This window comes from Manis javanica, chromosome 8 (genome assembly GCF_040802235.1).
Source record: "Manis javanica isolate MJ-LG chromosome 8, MJ_LKY, whole genome shotgun sequence".
In the NCBI taxonomy this organism is placed as follows: domain Eukaryota; kingdom Metazoa; phylum Chordata; class Mammalia; order Pholidota; family Manidae; genus Manis; species Manis javanica.
Window position 1 is genome coordinate 55,258,922 of NC_133163.1, and position 17,243 is coordinate 55,276,164.

Genomic DNA, 17,243 nt, shown 5'->3' on the forward strand with positions numbered 1-17,243 from the left:
AGCACTCCTATTACTCCATTTCTGTGGAAGGAAAGGAGCCTAACTTTGGTGGTTGCATTGCTCCAAATTGCAAAATTATCTCCTGCCCTAAAGATATGAGGAGTTTGTCTTTCCTCTAGATAAAGCCAATTAGCTAACACAGATGGTCATCTCAATTACCACGTAGGTCTGAGATGAACTATGTATGAGAAATGGTGCTATCCAGTCTTCTTACTTCAGGATTAGTTTTTGTTTATCTTGAAAACATGTATATAATGGGTTTCATCTGCTTGGCTATATAGAAAAAGTGAGATTAGTTTCTGTCTTTGCAATCTTTAGCAGAATATCTGGTTTAATACTTATTTAATAACAAAACTGTTTTCTTTCTCTACTACCTTTCTGGGTTGAGAATATTTTGTTTTTAGTTGTCTTTCCCAACTGTTCTTTTAAGATTTACATAATTATGTACAAATCTCTGGAGTAATGGAAAATTAATGCCACAATTTATAATCCTATTTTTGAAACAGATGTATAATATATTTTATAAAGTGTTGTGCATAAAATTGCAATATTTCTAGAATCTCTCACCTGGCCTTAGTGCATCTGCATATCAATAGATATTTCCAAGAGGTAGAGAGATTTAGCCATCTGCATATCAATAGGTAATTACAAGGACATGCAAGGGTTTATTTGAACCAGAGAGGCTGGGTGGAGCTCTCTTCTGCTGTAGCCTGATCAAGAGAGAGACAGGATGACTGCTTGTAAGAAATAAATGTGTTTCTTAACTTTTTTTCTCCCTTTGGCTGATTTTGGTTTTAGAGGTATTTTGCCCTGGGATTTTCCTGCGGAGTTACAAGTGTCATGATATAAAACAGGAAACACTGGTATTTCACCAAGATGAATGAATGATGCCAAACTGTTAGGTAGAAAGATAGACATGAGCAACTGGGGCAAAGGGAAGATAAAGTTCAAGGAAAAAACTTCCCAAAATGCTCAGGTAGGAAGTCCTACATGAAGACAACAAAGGCTTTGCAGGGAGATAACTTCTTTGCTATCAGGACCAGTTCATACTGGTCCCAAGCAGATCCCGGTGTGGACACAATCGAACGTAACTAAGAAAGGTGCAAAACACTCCACATCATAAGAAGGGACATGCAAACTGAGAAGGATGGCTATATAGATGGACCAATCAATCAAATAACCCCACCTTGTCAATCAAAGAGGTGCCTCCTACTCAGAATGAAGTATATAGCCCTCTTGCTTAATGGATCAAGGCCTTTGTCTACCTTGAATCTGACCTGTTCCTCATTGGAGTGTATTCAAATAAAACTTCTGCTCTGTTTCACTACTGTTTCTTTGCCTTTCAATTCTTTGTTTCAGTGGGGACAAGAACCAAGGAGAATGAACTCAACCTGTAACAAAGCCAAATATCTCTAGAAATGAGTATTAGGTATCTCATTATATAACACACAAACACCTTAAATCTAACATGCAAATGCAAACATGGCACCTAATATATTCAAAGTGTTTCTGGTCTACTTTACTACACTTACCACTGACCCAAGGGCTCAAGAAAGAAGCATCATGCTTGATTAATCTCTTTTTATCATAATCTCCAATTAATCACTGAAGACTATGAGTAGTAGTACCTCCTAAACATCTGTCAAATCCATCAAATCTCCATTTCAATAGTGATTTTATTTCAAGCTATCATCATATCACACTGAGTTATAACAGCCACCTAAATGCATTCTCATCCTTCTTTCTTGCTCTGCACGTACTTACAGCCTTAAGCTTCCTCTATTCCAATCCATAAATTTTGTGATCTAGTCACATTAAGCTGCTTTCCTTTTCTCACTCATCATGTTTTCTCTCTTTATTTTTTCAAGACTTGCAGCAATTATTATTTAGTTCTCAGTTAGGATGGCAATTTTTCTCTGCATGGTTGGTGTTTACCCCATATGCTCTCAGTGTCCCATGCCTCAACTCTAATGTTACTCTATTGTATTTTAGGTGTATGCCACTTGTAGGCATGACCCACAAGTCCCTAAATTTGATAAATAAAGGGATTTTTCTGTTAAGTTTATTATTCAGAAAATATTTATTGGGCATCACTAATGACAGTGACCTTTCTCGGCCTCAAAAATAAATGATGAGACTGGCTCATAATGTTCTTGATCTCACAGAATTCTCATTTTATTAGAAAAAGATAACAAATGAAGAAAAGTAAGGTATTCAGATAGTGATTAAGTGCTTAAAAGGCAACAGAACAGTTTTATGGTTTAAAGGGAAAAGAGGTCTACCTTAGATATTATGACCAGAAAAACGTCTCTGATGTTTATCCATTATCTCACATGATTCCTGGTACACAGTATGTTAGCAATAGTTCTTTGGTAAGTATGGGAATTCATGAATAACTGAAAATATTTTCTACTTGTATAGTTTGTAAGGAGATCAGTGGATATACAATTAATATGAATGAGACTATGAAATTTGAAAATGCTATATTTCAATTAATAACAGCTAATATAAACAACTCCCAGATTAAACATTTCCTCTAAGATAGACATTTTTTGAGTAATTATACACATTATCCCTCTCATCCACTTTTTGCAAATGCATTATTATCCTTTTTTAGCAAATGCAGAAGCAGGGTTTAGAGATATGAAAGCCATTGACTAAGGTCATATTGTCCAGAAAGGGTGAATTTGGGTTTGGAATCCAATTTCATTTACGTGAATGTCCGTACTCTTTTCAATAAGCATTCTATACTATGATTAAAATCATGAGTTATAGAGCCAAAGAGAGTAAAATATCTAAGGTGAAGGAAAATAGATAATGGAAGATGCATGTGAAAATCACCCAGTAAATGTAAACCCTTAAACCTATATGTAATTAGGTAACTGTTCCCAGTCTAGTTTAGTGGGAAAAACCTTAATTTGAAAACATCTGAGTGGGATTACATTTCTGACACAAGCTGTATAATTGTAATCTTTTTATTCATTTCTGTAAAATGGAATATTATAACTACTACTATAGAAGAAATTTTAAGCCTCAAGTGTGAAATACATATTATTTTGTTTATGCTTTTTAAATGAATTGACAGTTGAACTGGATGGCTTAAAAGCCATTTGTGATTAAATACCAAAACCGACTGTCATTCTGAAAGTGGATTGACTCTATGTTGGATTTCACCCAATATCTTTTCATTTTGTGATTTCACAGAAAATAGTTTTTATTTTTAAAATATAGATGCAGATACAGCCTTGGACATACAGATTTTGATATCATGTTCAGTACTCAAGCACAGTAATGAAGAATAAGATGTAAACTGATGATGTAGAGAACAAGACATGGAAATCTAAACCAGATGCCTAATTGTGAAATATAATACTAAATTCAAAGTCTAACAACTTTATTAATTGGACTACAATTTCCTCCAGTGCAAACTAAACAAATATAAAACTAAATCCTTAAGTCACATTGTAGAAAGTTTGCTCAATTAATTTGAAAACTCCAATTACTAAAATAGTTTAATGATTCCTTGGAAAGTGTGGCTGTGCATTTATATTTGTTTGCTTGTTTGCATTTAACATGAAGTGTTCATTCTTGAACTGTGAGGTAGATACTGTGGATTAGGTTTCTCATTTTCTATTCATTCTTCCTTCTTAGAGAAGTTGGAAAGCTAGAACTCTTCTTCTCATATTCTGTTGCAGCTTAGGTTCTGAATGAAAAAACAAACAAACAAATAAATAAATCTATGAATTAGGAATCAGTGCATGAAGTTTGCAAGATAAAAATGAAATAGAGCTCCATCATGGGAAGATGGTGGCGTGAGTAGTTCAGAGGAAATCTCCTCCACAAAACATATATATTTATGAAAATACAATAAATACACCTATTCCTAAAAGAGACACCAGTGGATGCAGTACAACAGCCAGGATACATCTGCATCCCTGAGAACTCAACATCACATGAAAGCAGTAAGATACAAGCCACAGCCAGGCAGGACACGAACACCCCCCCACCCCAAAACCCGGCAGGAAGAAAGGAGTCGGAATGGGGAGGGAGTGAAAGCCCAGGACTGCTAAACAACCAGCTCTAGAAACCTGCACCCAGAAAGCAGACACAAGGTGCACGGGGTGCTGGATATTAGAGAAATGGAAAAGGAAAACCTGTGGGCAGCTCCCCACAACCAGCGCCCCTGAGACAAAAGAAAAGCGAGTGCTTTCTTCAAGTCTTAAAAAGACAAGGACCCCATAGCTAGAAGAAGTTGTCCCAGCAGGTGGGAATACCCGGGAAACATAGGCGCCCTAAATCCTGGGAACGAAGTGCAGCTCTGAAGCCCCTCATGGCACTAAGCAGCCTGCCAGTCATTCTCCAACTGGCGTGGACCCCGACACACCAGCCCAGTATCGGGAGAGTGGCAGAGCGTGCCAGGGACGGCAGCGCAGGAAGGGACTGGGAGCAGATCCGTGGGCCGCAGGAGAGGCTTGTGATAGCCCGCAGCAGCACGACGGAACAGCCTGGGTGCGGCTGATGCGCATCAGCAGCAGTGAAGCCAGAGGAGCCCGGCAGAGGCCTGCGCACAAGAGCCCCACATGCACCTGCAGCGGAGCCAGAGGGAGCAGGTGTGCTCCCAGCAGCCGACCGAAATTCCAGCAAAACTCACAGCAACCTGAGCCAGACCGTGCTAGGCCACACAGCTGCCCAGCAGCAGTGCTGCTAGCATGGAGGAGCACACCTGGGGTGCCTGCCACTCCCCGCAGGGCTCCGTGCTGCTCTGATGGAGACCCCACCCCCAGCAGCTTAGCAAAATAACCTGGTGGCTGCTCCAGGAGTGCGGGTAACCATCACAGGCAGCGGAGAAGAGCAAGGCATCCAGCAAGCAGGAAAGGACTTTCTTCTCCCAGTTGACACACCTGCAACCTGCCTACAGTCACTGCTATCATCATGAAAAGGCAAAAAAATTTAGTCCAGTCCAAGATAGTTCAAACAACACCTGAGAAAGGATCTGCAGAGGCAGACCTAACCAGTCTCCCTGAAAAAGAATTCAAAATAAAAATCATAAACATGCTGACAGACCTGCAGAGAAATATGCAAGAGCTAAGGGATGAAGTCTGGAGGGAGAGTACAGATGTCCGGAGGGAGATTACAGACATCCGGAGGGTGATTACAGAAGTGAAACAAACTCTGGAAGGATTTATAAGCAGAATGGATAAGATGTAAGGGGCCATTGATGGAATAGAAACCAGAGAATGGGAATGTATAGAAGCTGATGCAGAGAGAGATAAAAGGATCTACAGGAATGAAACAATATTAAGAGAACTGTGTGACAAATCCAAAAGGAACAATATCTGCATTATAGGGGTAGCAGAGGAAAAAGAGAGAGAAAAAGGGATAGAAAGTGTCTTTGAAGAAATAATTGCTGAGAAATTCCCAAACTGGGGGAGGAAATGGTTGCTCAGACTACAGAGTCACACAGAACTCCTGAGAGACAGGACCCAAAGAGGAGAACCCGAAGACACATAATAATTAAAATGGCAAAGACCAAGGACAAGGACAGAGTATTAAAGGAGCCAGAGAGAGAAAAAAGTTCATCTACAAAGGAAAACCCATCAGGCTATCATCAGACTTCTCAACAGAAATCTTACAGGCCAGAAGAGAATGGCATGATATATTTAATGCAATGAAAAAGAATGGCCTTGAAAGAAGGATACAGTATCCAGCATGATTATCATTTAAATATGAAGGAAGGAGGGATTAAACAATTCCCAGACAAGCAAAAGTTGAGTGAATTTGCCTCCCAGAAACCACCTCTACAGGGTATCTTAGAGGAGGGATGGCTCCAGATGGGAGCACTCCTAAAAAGAGCACAGAACAAAACACCCAACATATGAAGAATGGAGGAGGAGGAAAAAGAAGGGAGAGAAATAATCATCAGACTGTGTTTATAATAGCTCAAAAGGTGAGTGAGGTCAGACAGTAAGGTAGTAAACAAGCTAACCTTGAACCTTTGGTAACCACAAATCTAAAGCCTGCAATGAAATGAGTACATATGTCTCAATAATCACCCTAAATGTAAATGGACTGAATGCACCAATCAAAAGACACAGAGTAATAGAATGGATAAAAAAACAAGACCCATCTATATGCTGCTTACAAGAGACTCACTTCAAACCCAAAGACATGCACAGATTAAAAGTCAAGGGATGGAGAAAGATATTTCATGCAAACAACAGAGAGAAAAAAGGAGGTGTTGCAATACTAGTATCAGACAAAATAGACTTCAAAATAAAGAAAGTAACAAGAGATACAGAAGGACATTACATAATGATAAAGGGCTCAGTCCACCAAGAGGGTATAACCATTATAAACATATAAGCACCCAATACAGGAGAACCAATATATGTGAAACAAATACTAACAGAATTAAAGGAGGAAATAGAATGCAATGCATTCATTTTGGGAGACTTTAACACACCACTAAACCCAAAGGACAGATCCACCAGACAGAAAATAAGTAAGGACAGAGAGGCACTGAACAACACACTAGAACAGATGGACCTAACAGACAACTACATACAAAAGCAACAGGATACACATTCTTCTCAAGTGCACATAGAACATTCTCCAGAATAGACTACCATACTAGGCCACAAAAAGAGCTTCAGTAAATTCCAAAAGATTGAAGTCCTACCAACCAACTTTTCAGACCACAAAGGTATAAAACTAGAAATAAATTGTAAAAGGAAAGCAAAGAGGCTCACAAACACATGGAGGCTTAACAAAATGCTCTTAAATAATCAATGGATCAACAATCAAATAAAACAGGAGATCCTGCAATGTATGGAAACAAATGACAACAACCCAAAGCTCCAACTTCTGTGGGATGCAGCAAAAGCAGTCTTAAGAGGAAAGTATATAGCAATCCAGGTGTATTTAAAGAAGGAAGAACAATCCCAAATGAATAGTCTAATGTCACAATTATCAAAATTGGAAAAAGAAGAACAAATGAGGCCTAAGGTCAGCAGATGGAGGGACATAATAAAGATAAGAGAAGAAATAAGTAAAATTGAGAAGAATAAAACAATAGAAAAAATCGATGAAACAGAGAGCTGGTTCTTCGAGAAAATAAACAAAATAGATAAGCTTCTAGCCAGACTTACTAAGAGAAAAGGAGAGTCAACACACATCAACAGAATCAGAAATGAGAAAGGAGAAATCATGACGGACCCCACAGAGACACAAAGAATTATTAGAGAATACCATGAAAACCTATATGCTAACAAGCTGGAAAACCTAGGAGAAATGGACAACTTCCTAGAAAAATATAACCTTCCAAGTCTGACCCAGAAAGAAACAGAAAATTTAAATAGACCAATTACCAGCAACAAAATTGAATCAGTAATCAAAAAACTACCCAAGAACAAAACCCCCGGGACAGATGGATTTACCTCAGAATTTTATCAGACATGCAGAGAAGACATAATAGCCATTCTCCTTAAAGTTTTCCAAAAAATAGAAGAGGAGGGAATACTCCCAAACTCATTCTATGAAGCCAACATCACCCTAATACCAAAACCAGGCAAAGACCCCACCAAAAAAGAAAACTACAGACCAATATCCCTGATCAATGTAGATGCAAAAATACTCAACAAAATATTAGCAAACAGAATTCAAAAATTTATCAAAAGGATCATACACCATGACCAAGTGGGATTCATCCCAGGGATGCAAGGATGGTACAACATTCAAAAATCCATCAACATCATCCACCACATCAACAAATGAAGTACAAAACCACATGATCATCTCAATAGATGCTGAAAAAGCATTTGACCAAATTCAACATCCATTCATGATAAAAACTCTCAACAAAATGGGCATAGAGGGGAAGTACCTCAACATAATAAAGGCCACATATGATAAACCCACAGCTAACATCATACTGAACAGCAAGAGGCTGAAAGCTTTTCCTCCAAGATCGGGAACAAGACAAGGATGCCCACTCTCCCCACTGTTATTCAACATAGTACTGGAGGTCCTAGCCACAGCAATCATACAAAACAAAGAAATACAAGGAATCCAGATTGGTAAAGAAGTCAAACTGTCACTATTTGCAGATGGCATGATATTGTACATAAAAAACCCAAAGACACCGCTGCAAAACTACTAGAACTGATATCAGAATACAGCAAAGTTGCAGGATACAAAGTTAACACACAGAAATCTGTGGCTTTCCTATACACTAATAATGAACTAATAGAACGAGAAATCAGGAAAACAATTCCATTCACAGTAGCATCAAAAAGAATAAAATACCTATGAATAAACCTAACCAAGGAAGTGAAAGACCTATACTCTGAAAACTATAAGACACTCTTAAGAGAAATTAAAGGGGACACTAACAAATGGAAACTCATCGCATGCTCCTGGCTGGGAAGAATTAATATCGTCAAAATGGCCATCCTGCCCAAAGCAATATACAGATTCGATGCAATCCCTATCAAATTACTCACATCATTCTTCAATGAACTGGAACAAATATTTCAAAAATTCATATGGAACTGCCAAAGACCCCAAATAGCCAAAGCAATCCTGAGAAGGAGGAATAAAGTGAGAGGATCTCATGCCCCAACTTCCAGCTCTACTACATAGCCACAGTAATCAAGAGAATTTGATACTGGCACAAGAACAGAGCCACAGACCAGTGGAACAGAATAGAGACTCCAGACATTAACCCAAACATATATGGCCAGTTAATATACAATAAAGGAGCCTGGACATACAATGGGGAAATGACAGTCTCTTCAACAGATGGTGCTGGCAAAACTGGACAGCTACATGTAACAGAATGAAACTATCACTGTCTAACCCCACACACAAAAATAAACTCCAAATGGATCAAAGACCTGAATGTAAGTCATGAAACCATAAAACTCTTAGAAAAAAACATAGGCAAAAATCTCTTTGACATAAACATGAGTGACTTCTTCATGAACATATCTCACCGGGCAAGGGAAACAAAGGCAAATATGAACAAGTAGGACTATATCAAGCTAAAAAGCTTCTGTACAGCAAAGGACACCATCAAAGAACAAAAATGTATCCTACAGTATGGGAGAATATATTCATAAATGACAGATTCGATAAAGGATTGACATCCAAAATATATAAAGTGCTCACACACCTCAACAAACGAAAAGCAAATAATCCAATTAAAAAATGGGCAGAGGTGCTGAATGGACAGTTCTCTAAAGAAGAAATCCAGATGGCCAACAGGCACATGAAAAGATGCTCCACCTCACTAATTGTCAGAGAAATGCAAGTTAAAACCACAATGAGATATCACTTCACATCAGTAAGGATGGCCATCATCACACAGACAGACAACAACAAATGTTGGAGAGGATGTGGTGAAAGGGGAACCCTCCTACACTGCTGGTGGGAATCTAAATTAGTTCAACCATTGTGGAAAGCAGTATGGAGGTTCCTCAAAATGCTCAAAATAGAAATACCATTTGACGCAGGAATTCCACTTCTAGGAATTTACTCTAAGAATGGAGCACTCCAGTTTGAAAAAGACAGATGCACCCCTATGTTTATCACTGCACTATTTACAATAGCGAAGATATGGAAGCAACCTGAATGTCCATCAGTAGATGAATGGATAAAGAAGTTGTGGTACATATACACAATGAAATATTACTCAGCCATAAGAAAAAAACAGATCCTGTCATTCGCAACAACATGGATGGAGCTAGAGGGTATTATGCTCAGTGAAATAAGCCAGGTGGAGAAAGACAAGTACCAAATGATTTCACTCATATGTGAAGTAAAAGAACAAAGGAAAACTGAAGGAACAAAACAGCAGCAGAATCACAGTACTCAAGAATGGACTAATAGTTACCAAAGGGAAAGGGACTTGGGACGATGGGTGAGAAGGAAGGGATAAGGGTGGGGAATAAGAAGAGGGCATTACGATTAGCATGTATAGTGTGTTGGGGGCATGGGAAGGGCTGTGCAACACAGAGAAGACAAGTAGTGATTTTACAGCATCTTATTATGCAGATGGACAGTGACTGTGAAGGGGTATGTGGGGGTGACGGTGAAGGGGGGAACGTAGTAAACATAATGTTCTTTCTGTAATTGTAGATTAATGATACCAAAATTTAAAAAAATTAAATAGAGGCCTGGATAGGTATGCCATTTTTGGTGGCAAACAAGATTTGTAATCCAACTTCAAATGTGTTAAGAGGCAGTTGTGACATTGTAGTCACAGCTTATTGATTCTGGATTTTCATTTCCTGAATTTCATTTTCAGGGGTGTTTGCCTGAATTCATGGCTCCAATTACCAGTGGTAGTAAGAGAGTGCTGTGGTATCTGGGAGTTATTCCTTGTTGGTATATAAGAAACTGCTCCTTCGGTGCTTATGATTTATGACAGTTCCTGTTTAACACCACCTATGTAAAGTGGTTTCTGTTTCCTGACCAGAAGTGGATGCAGAAACAGATGACCAAGGATTGGAATCTGATTCTTTATTTTCCACCAGGCTTGCTTGGATATGAGTTGACTTGGCAGTTACAATTGGAGGGTGACAGTTGTATAGTACACTAAAAGCAATGGCAAAAAAAAGTCCTAAGAAAGACATGGCTTCAGTGCATAGAGTGACTACTATCATAGAGTATTATGCTGAAAATGAAAATATAAGAACTGGGAGATGGGCTGGCTGCTTCTGACAAAACTAGGAAGCTTAAAGAGAGACAATTTCAAGCTCAGAGCTTTCATATCACAGTTCAAAGTAGATTCTTTCTATATTTAGTAATGTCAGGGCTAATAAAGGCAGAAATCACATACAGAATTTTATCCTATTAAATTGCAAATTTTTAGTCTCATATTAAGTCTGAAGCATTGATTAGGAAAGAGTGGAGCTTGAGAATTGAAATGGGGTCATTTAGGTGGATTTGTTTGGATATGAGTTCTCTGAGCATCTCTTGACTGTTGTTCATCTGAGATATGAACAACTGCTTTGGAGTGGAATACCAATTTCTAATACTACATCATTCTTATTACCTTATAGCCTCTAGGCAGATAAGTATCTTCTGATATCAGTTTGTTCCAGGGGACAAGTAAAAGTAGGATCAAGACAAATATACTGAATGACAAATATTACATTATGCTCACCATTTATATTGGCAAACACCTATGCAATTTATGTGGAAATCTATTCTAAATGTGCCAGAAAAATGAAGGAAATAATAGATTAGATTAGGACAACTTAATCAATATGGCTTATAATGTTCTGCCTAGAGTGGCCAGGAGTTCATTTTGTTTTCTTATATGACTAAAACTCAGTCTTACAGGTAGCCCACACTGAATGAATATGAGACACCAGACATTTACTGGCATAATTTATAGCTGTAACTGGTAACTGGGTCTGAAACCATGCTTATCTTTGCAGATTTATAATGCCACTGTGTTCTACCAGAGGTAGGGTTTATAGTTCAGTGATATAAAGAGCTTTGGCCTGAGTTATTTTCATAATTAATTCAGTAGTTAGGAATCAAGGATTAACCCTGAAACTTGTCCTTTCTTACCCAAAGAGAAAAATTAGGCAATGCTGCATTCCTGGGTAAAATGGAAAGATTCAGAGTGGTTATTCCCATCACAACTCCATTTAACATGTCTGCTTGGCCTGTGCAGATGAAACACGGCAAGAATGGGAGACAAACAATAAAATCTGGTGATGAATTCAATTGTTGTTACAGATGTAGTCTCTTTATAGGAGCAATTAGCATTGCCTCTGGCACCTACTGTGCAGCTATCAAACTGCCAAAAGATTTTGCTCTCAACCAGTAACTAGAAAACACCAGTAGCAATTGGCTTTCAAGTTGTAATGACAATACTGAACTTCTATTGTCTCTTTTCCCTTTACAGTTCTCTCTTCATAATTTAGTTTGAGGAATCTAGATTAACTCAACATCTCAGAAGACATTACTGTGGTCCACGACATTGATGTCTACATGGTGACAAGACAGACATAGTTGATACCCTCTAACATTTGGCAAAAAACATGCTTGCTAAAGGGAGATACAACCTACCAAATTTCATGTTTCTACTTCAGTTACAATTGTTTCCTGTCAGGATCATATTAGGATTTCCCCTATAAAGTAAAAGGCAAAGATGATGCCTGTTGCACTCTCAAAGACTAAGAAAGGGCACAAGCCTCTTTTGAGTTGAGAGGTAACATATGACAAATACAATGTGATCTCTCGGCAATTAATTTTTAAGTTTACAAGATTTTGAACTGGGGAGTCCAGACAATACAAAGTCCCTATGAGCTGGCGCAAGTTGTAGGGAATGGATCTCTGACACATAGGTCTTAGCAGAGCCAATGACACTCAAAATTCCTGAAACATATTAGGATGTACGTGAAATCTATGTCCTCAAAGAAAATCACAATGTGGGCCCTCAGGGCTTAGAAAGAATTCCTTTTGGGCTGTAGGGAAGACTGAATACCAGAGGCCTACAAGTGAGAATACAAAAGTAATGGGCATTATCTGATCCACCAAGTCATAAATATGTAAGCAGTCTTCCTGTATCATCAAGTGAAAATGTTATATGAAAGAATGGTCTCAAGTCTGTCCCAAAAGACAAATTGTTTAATTGTCTAAGATGGAATCAAGCTTCCAGAGCATCTACTTCTGCTACATTGCCTTTCACTCTCAACCCACAACCATGGTCTCATGAGTTTAGTATGATCAAGTTAACTGAGGAAGCAACAGTTTGTTTTGCAGATGGTTCTGCATGACAAGCTGGCACCAAATGGAGGTAAAGCACTACAAAATTAAAATCTTGTTGCAAGAATAAGTAACTGTATTTTCAGTGAAAGGAGAAGCAATGGTCTGGTAAGTATGGGTTTTATTGCTTTTTACTCTGTGTTACACTTATCAGTATCACCTGGCCTTTTAGAAAGTTAGAATGACTTTCTGAAAAATGCAGAGTCCAGGTACCAAGAGAATAGAGATAGGCACGACATTTTTTCACATTTAGTAATCCACTCATAAACAATTTTTATTCCTTTCTACATTGGGTATCAACAGTTTAGGAGTTTTTTGTTTGTTTCTTAGCAGCTTTATTGAGATATAACTGAAATACAAAGAATTGAACATATTTCATGTGAACAATTTGATGAATTTGAACATATGCAAACACTTGTGGTATCATTAACATAATCAAGGTAATAGACATATCCAGCACTGACCAAAGTTTCCTTGTCTCTCTTTTTGCGTAAAAGAACACTTAACATGAAATCTATCCTCTTAAATTTTGAAATGCAACTATTCTTTTGTTAATTATAAGCACTATGTTGTACAGCAGATCTCTAGAACAGATTCATCTAGCATAACTGAAGCTTTATACCTGTATTGCATTCTGCATGTAACCCCATATCAGTGGAAGCATACAGTACTTGTCTTTCTGTGACTGCTTATTTCACATCATAATATCCTCTCAATTAATCCACGTTGTCTCAAATGGCAGGATTTCCTTCATTTTTAGGACTGAATTTAATATCCATGGTATGTAGTTGTTATGTGTATATATATATATATATATATATATATATATATATATATATATATATATATATAACTTTATTCATCTGTTGATGAACACTTGAACTCTTTTCATATTTTGGCTACTGTGAATAATATCACAGTGAACTTGGGTGTGCAGGGATCTCTTCAATATCATGATTTCAATTTTTTTGGATATACACCCAGAAGTGGGATTTCTGGATCATAACAAGTATACAAAAAAGATACTCATATCATTAATTATCAGGAAAATGCAAAATTCAAAATAACAATGAGATACCACCTCACACCTGTTAGGATGGCTATTAATCAAAAATCCAAAAGATCTCAAGTGTTGTTGAGGATATGGAGAAAGTGCTCTTGGACACTCTTGGAGGCAATGTAAACAAGTAGACCAGCTGTGGGAAACAGTAAGGAGGTTCCTCACACAATTAAAAAAGGACTCTTAGTTTCTAGATACTGTGGACTGAATTGTCTCCCCAAAACTCATATGTTAAAACCCTAATCCCCAATATGGTATTTGGAGGTGGGGCTTTTGGGTAGTAATTATACTTAGAGGTCATGAGAGTGAGGCCCTCAGGATAGGGCAGTGCCCTGATAACATTTAGTTGCTAGGTTACAGAGTATCAAGGTTGTAATCAATTGTGACAGGCACAGTAGACAAATGAGCTCCAACCTAATGCTGAAAGTTTCTGGCCTCTTTCAGTGAAAGTATGTTTTGGCAGCTGTAAAGGGTTCTTGATTCACATTTTCTGATCCTTTCCTCATAGTTATGATGTTGGGGTATATAATTATATCAGTTGCCTCAGAGGTAGTATATGTCTTGGTGGGTTAATTTTCTGTTGCTTAGGGGACATTTCTGAAATTCAAATCTAAAACCTGTTCCTTCTGCCCTTGGAAGATTTTATGCACTCAGAGTGAAAGAAAAAGATTCCGGTTTAAAATTTTTGACTTTTTTGTTTTGAACTATGACTAAAAAAATTTAATGTGCTCATTTTGAAAAATTTGACAAAAAATAAATAAGTGCAATTAAAGAAACTGAAATCACTAAACATTCTACTCTCAAGGGATATAAAGTGTGATAAGCAGTACCTATTAAGAATAGTTTATATAAATGTTGAAATGATTTTAAGTGTACTTATATTTTCAACAACAGAGTCTACTTTAAATGCTAGTAAGTATCATAGTACCTCAAAAATACTGATTTCCCAAGTAGTTTCTGTTTGCTTTTAGGACAGGAAGCTTATTAAAACTGTCAGTTAAAATTTCTAAAATTAAAATGTGATTATAAAAGTTTAAACATGAAAATTTATCTGATTTTTTTTCTAATTTTTCCTCTTTATTTTCTCCTTTGTGGTCCGCAAATCTGCCTTTTATTTAATTCCCTTTTTTTCTTCCCGAGTTCAGTTTTCTTCCTTGTTTATTTCCATATTTTTTTTTCCTGACATGATGCAGCTTATTCCTTTTATTACATATAATCTCTGTGTAGCCATAAGAAACTGAGCCAGATACAAATCTTCAATATATGAAATAAAATGAAAATATGATATTTTTGTACTGTAAATAAGTCCACTTCAGAATTAGAATTTCTACAGAACATTCCTAAAATAATGATAGCAAAGCTCCAGACATTTTAATATTTTCATCTATCAGTACTGAATAACTCCAATGAAAAGCAAAAGCAAGGAATTCTGACTTTCTTCTTTCTTCTTAGATATTTTACTTAGAATAAGTACTGAAAACATACAACCACATTACTAAATCTATTGGATAATCAAGTGACCTTATATTATTTTCAAAAATTTAAAACTAAAAATATTTACCTACACACCCATGCCTCAAATGTTTGTACCATATTGATTTAGAGAATGACAGTGATTAGGTAGCTGCACATTGCACTTATTTTATTTAAAAAACAAAAACAAAATCTCTGCTTAATGCAAGATTCATTTGGAGCTGACAGTATATATACGAAAGAAGTACTTATAATCAAATGTATTAAACATTCCTATTTTCAACACATTAGGACTTAAGAAATTGCATTATGTTCTAACATATAAGTGGCAACATTTTTGAACTACTCAGTTATCTGCTCAGTTACTCCTTTTGTAACTCTGTAACAAAATTAATCTTCAAGATCTTAGTTCTTAAAATTGATTTTATTATTTATTAAATTTGATCACTTTGTCATCAAATTTAGGAAACAGATTTGTTTAGAAGTTAAATATATCAATGGTACACCAATTAATTTATTTGAAGTGTGGTCATAACTTTGAACCTGAAAGTAGTATTTTATGATGTTGCTTTTATTTTTAATCATTTAGATGACTTTTTCATGCATCAAAGTATAGTCATATACTTTGTTAGAGACATATTTGGACATAGGCCATTCAAAATAATTTGGGTACGGAATTGTGTGTTTCAAAACACAAGCCATCCTTTTTCATTACCAGTTAGCTTTGTTTGGTGTTTCACCAATTATAATTTTGTGTAGTTAATGTGTGTTAGTAATTGTGATAATTTGTGAGATATCAAAATAAAAAAATTGTGGTCTCTGAGTTAAAAGATAACACAGTCCAAAGTTTGATAATAATCTTATTCAATATTTGAGGATATGAAGGCTAATTATCTTAAATATTATTAAGGAGATAAAAGTCATGAAATTTCTTGTCCATATGATGACAATATTAGTAAAGGATGCTACTCAGTTCATTTCTTCCACACACATTATTGAGTGACAAAGTACAACAGTGAGTAAATAAAAGACAAGTCTTTGCTTATGGAGTTTAACCTCAAAGTGGAAAAAAAATGATCACAAATAATGGCAAACTTACAATCGTTGTAAAAGATAAAAAAAATTATCACAAATATCTTTAAATGAAGGGATTTCTACCAAACATTTTTCTGCAATTAAAAAAAAATTAATTTGACATAGACTAAAAAGGAGAAGCATATGCCAAAGATAAAAGAAAGAAACACTTTCTAATGTTTATCAAAGTTAGATGATCAAATATAGGAAAATATATCAAAACATCAGAAGGGCAATCCAGCCAATAAATAGAAGATAGATGTAGAAACAATTAAGAGGAGTCAAGATTTAAAGGAAAATCATTTAAGAGTCTTCAAAGTTAATGTAGTGTAGTTAATGGCTTTGGCACTTGTTATGCTGCAATAGCTCCAATTTTGAAAAAGTTAAAAAAATTTCTTGGCAACTCAAAGTTAGAAAATGATACAGAGGAAACAATAGTAAGAAGTGAGCCTTCAAATTTTAAAACAAAATTCAAAAAAAGTGTAGACTAATAATATTAACAGTTGCACAGTGCTCAAAAATTTAGGAATAACTTTTAACAAGTCCTTACTCCCTCAAGACACAGCTTAATCAACACCTGTACCTTTTTTATTGTTCAGATTCTTTGTGTGTCCATTTTGTTGCTTCTCATTATATTTCATTTTCCTTGTAAATTTAAGAGAGGAATTATGAGTACAGAATTCCCCTTTTGATATTGTGAAAAGTTGTTAAAGTTCAGTGAGGCTAGGTGTCTTTTTGTTTCCAACTATATCCTCAATATCTATCATTGACCTGTAATTTTATTTTTGATGACCTTGAGATTCTAGACTGCACTAATGTAAAATCAGTGATATATTACATTTAGTCATGAATA

The 17,243-nt window shown here is 36.4% G+C and overlaps 1 long non-coding RNA gene across 2 annotated transcripts in view; it reads right to left on the reverse strand.

Annotated features, from left to right (window-relative positions):
* Positions 1-2,215: 2,215 nt before the first annotated feature.
* LOC140843265 (uncharacterized) overlaps positions 2,216-17,243 on the reverse strand; it is a 101,641-nt gene continuing 86,613 nt past the window's right edge. For both annotated transcript variants that reach the window (XR_012120877.1, XR_012120878.1), the window contains exon 3: positions 2,216-3,703. This is a non-coding gene — a long non-coding RNA (uncharacterized lncRNA). The remainder of the gene's footprint in view (positions 3,704-17,243) is intronic.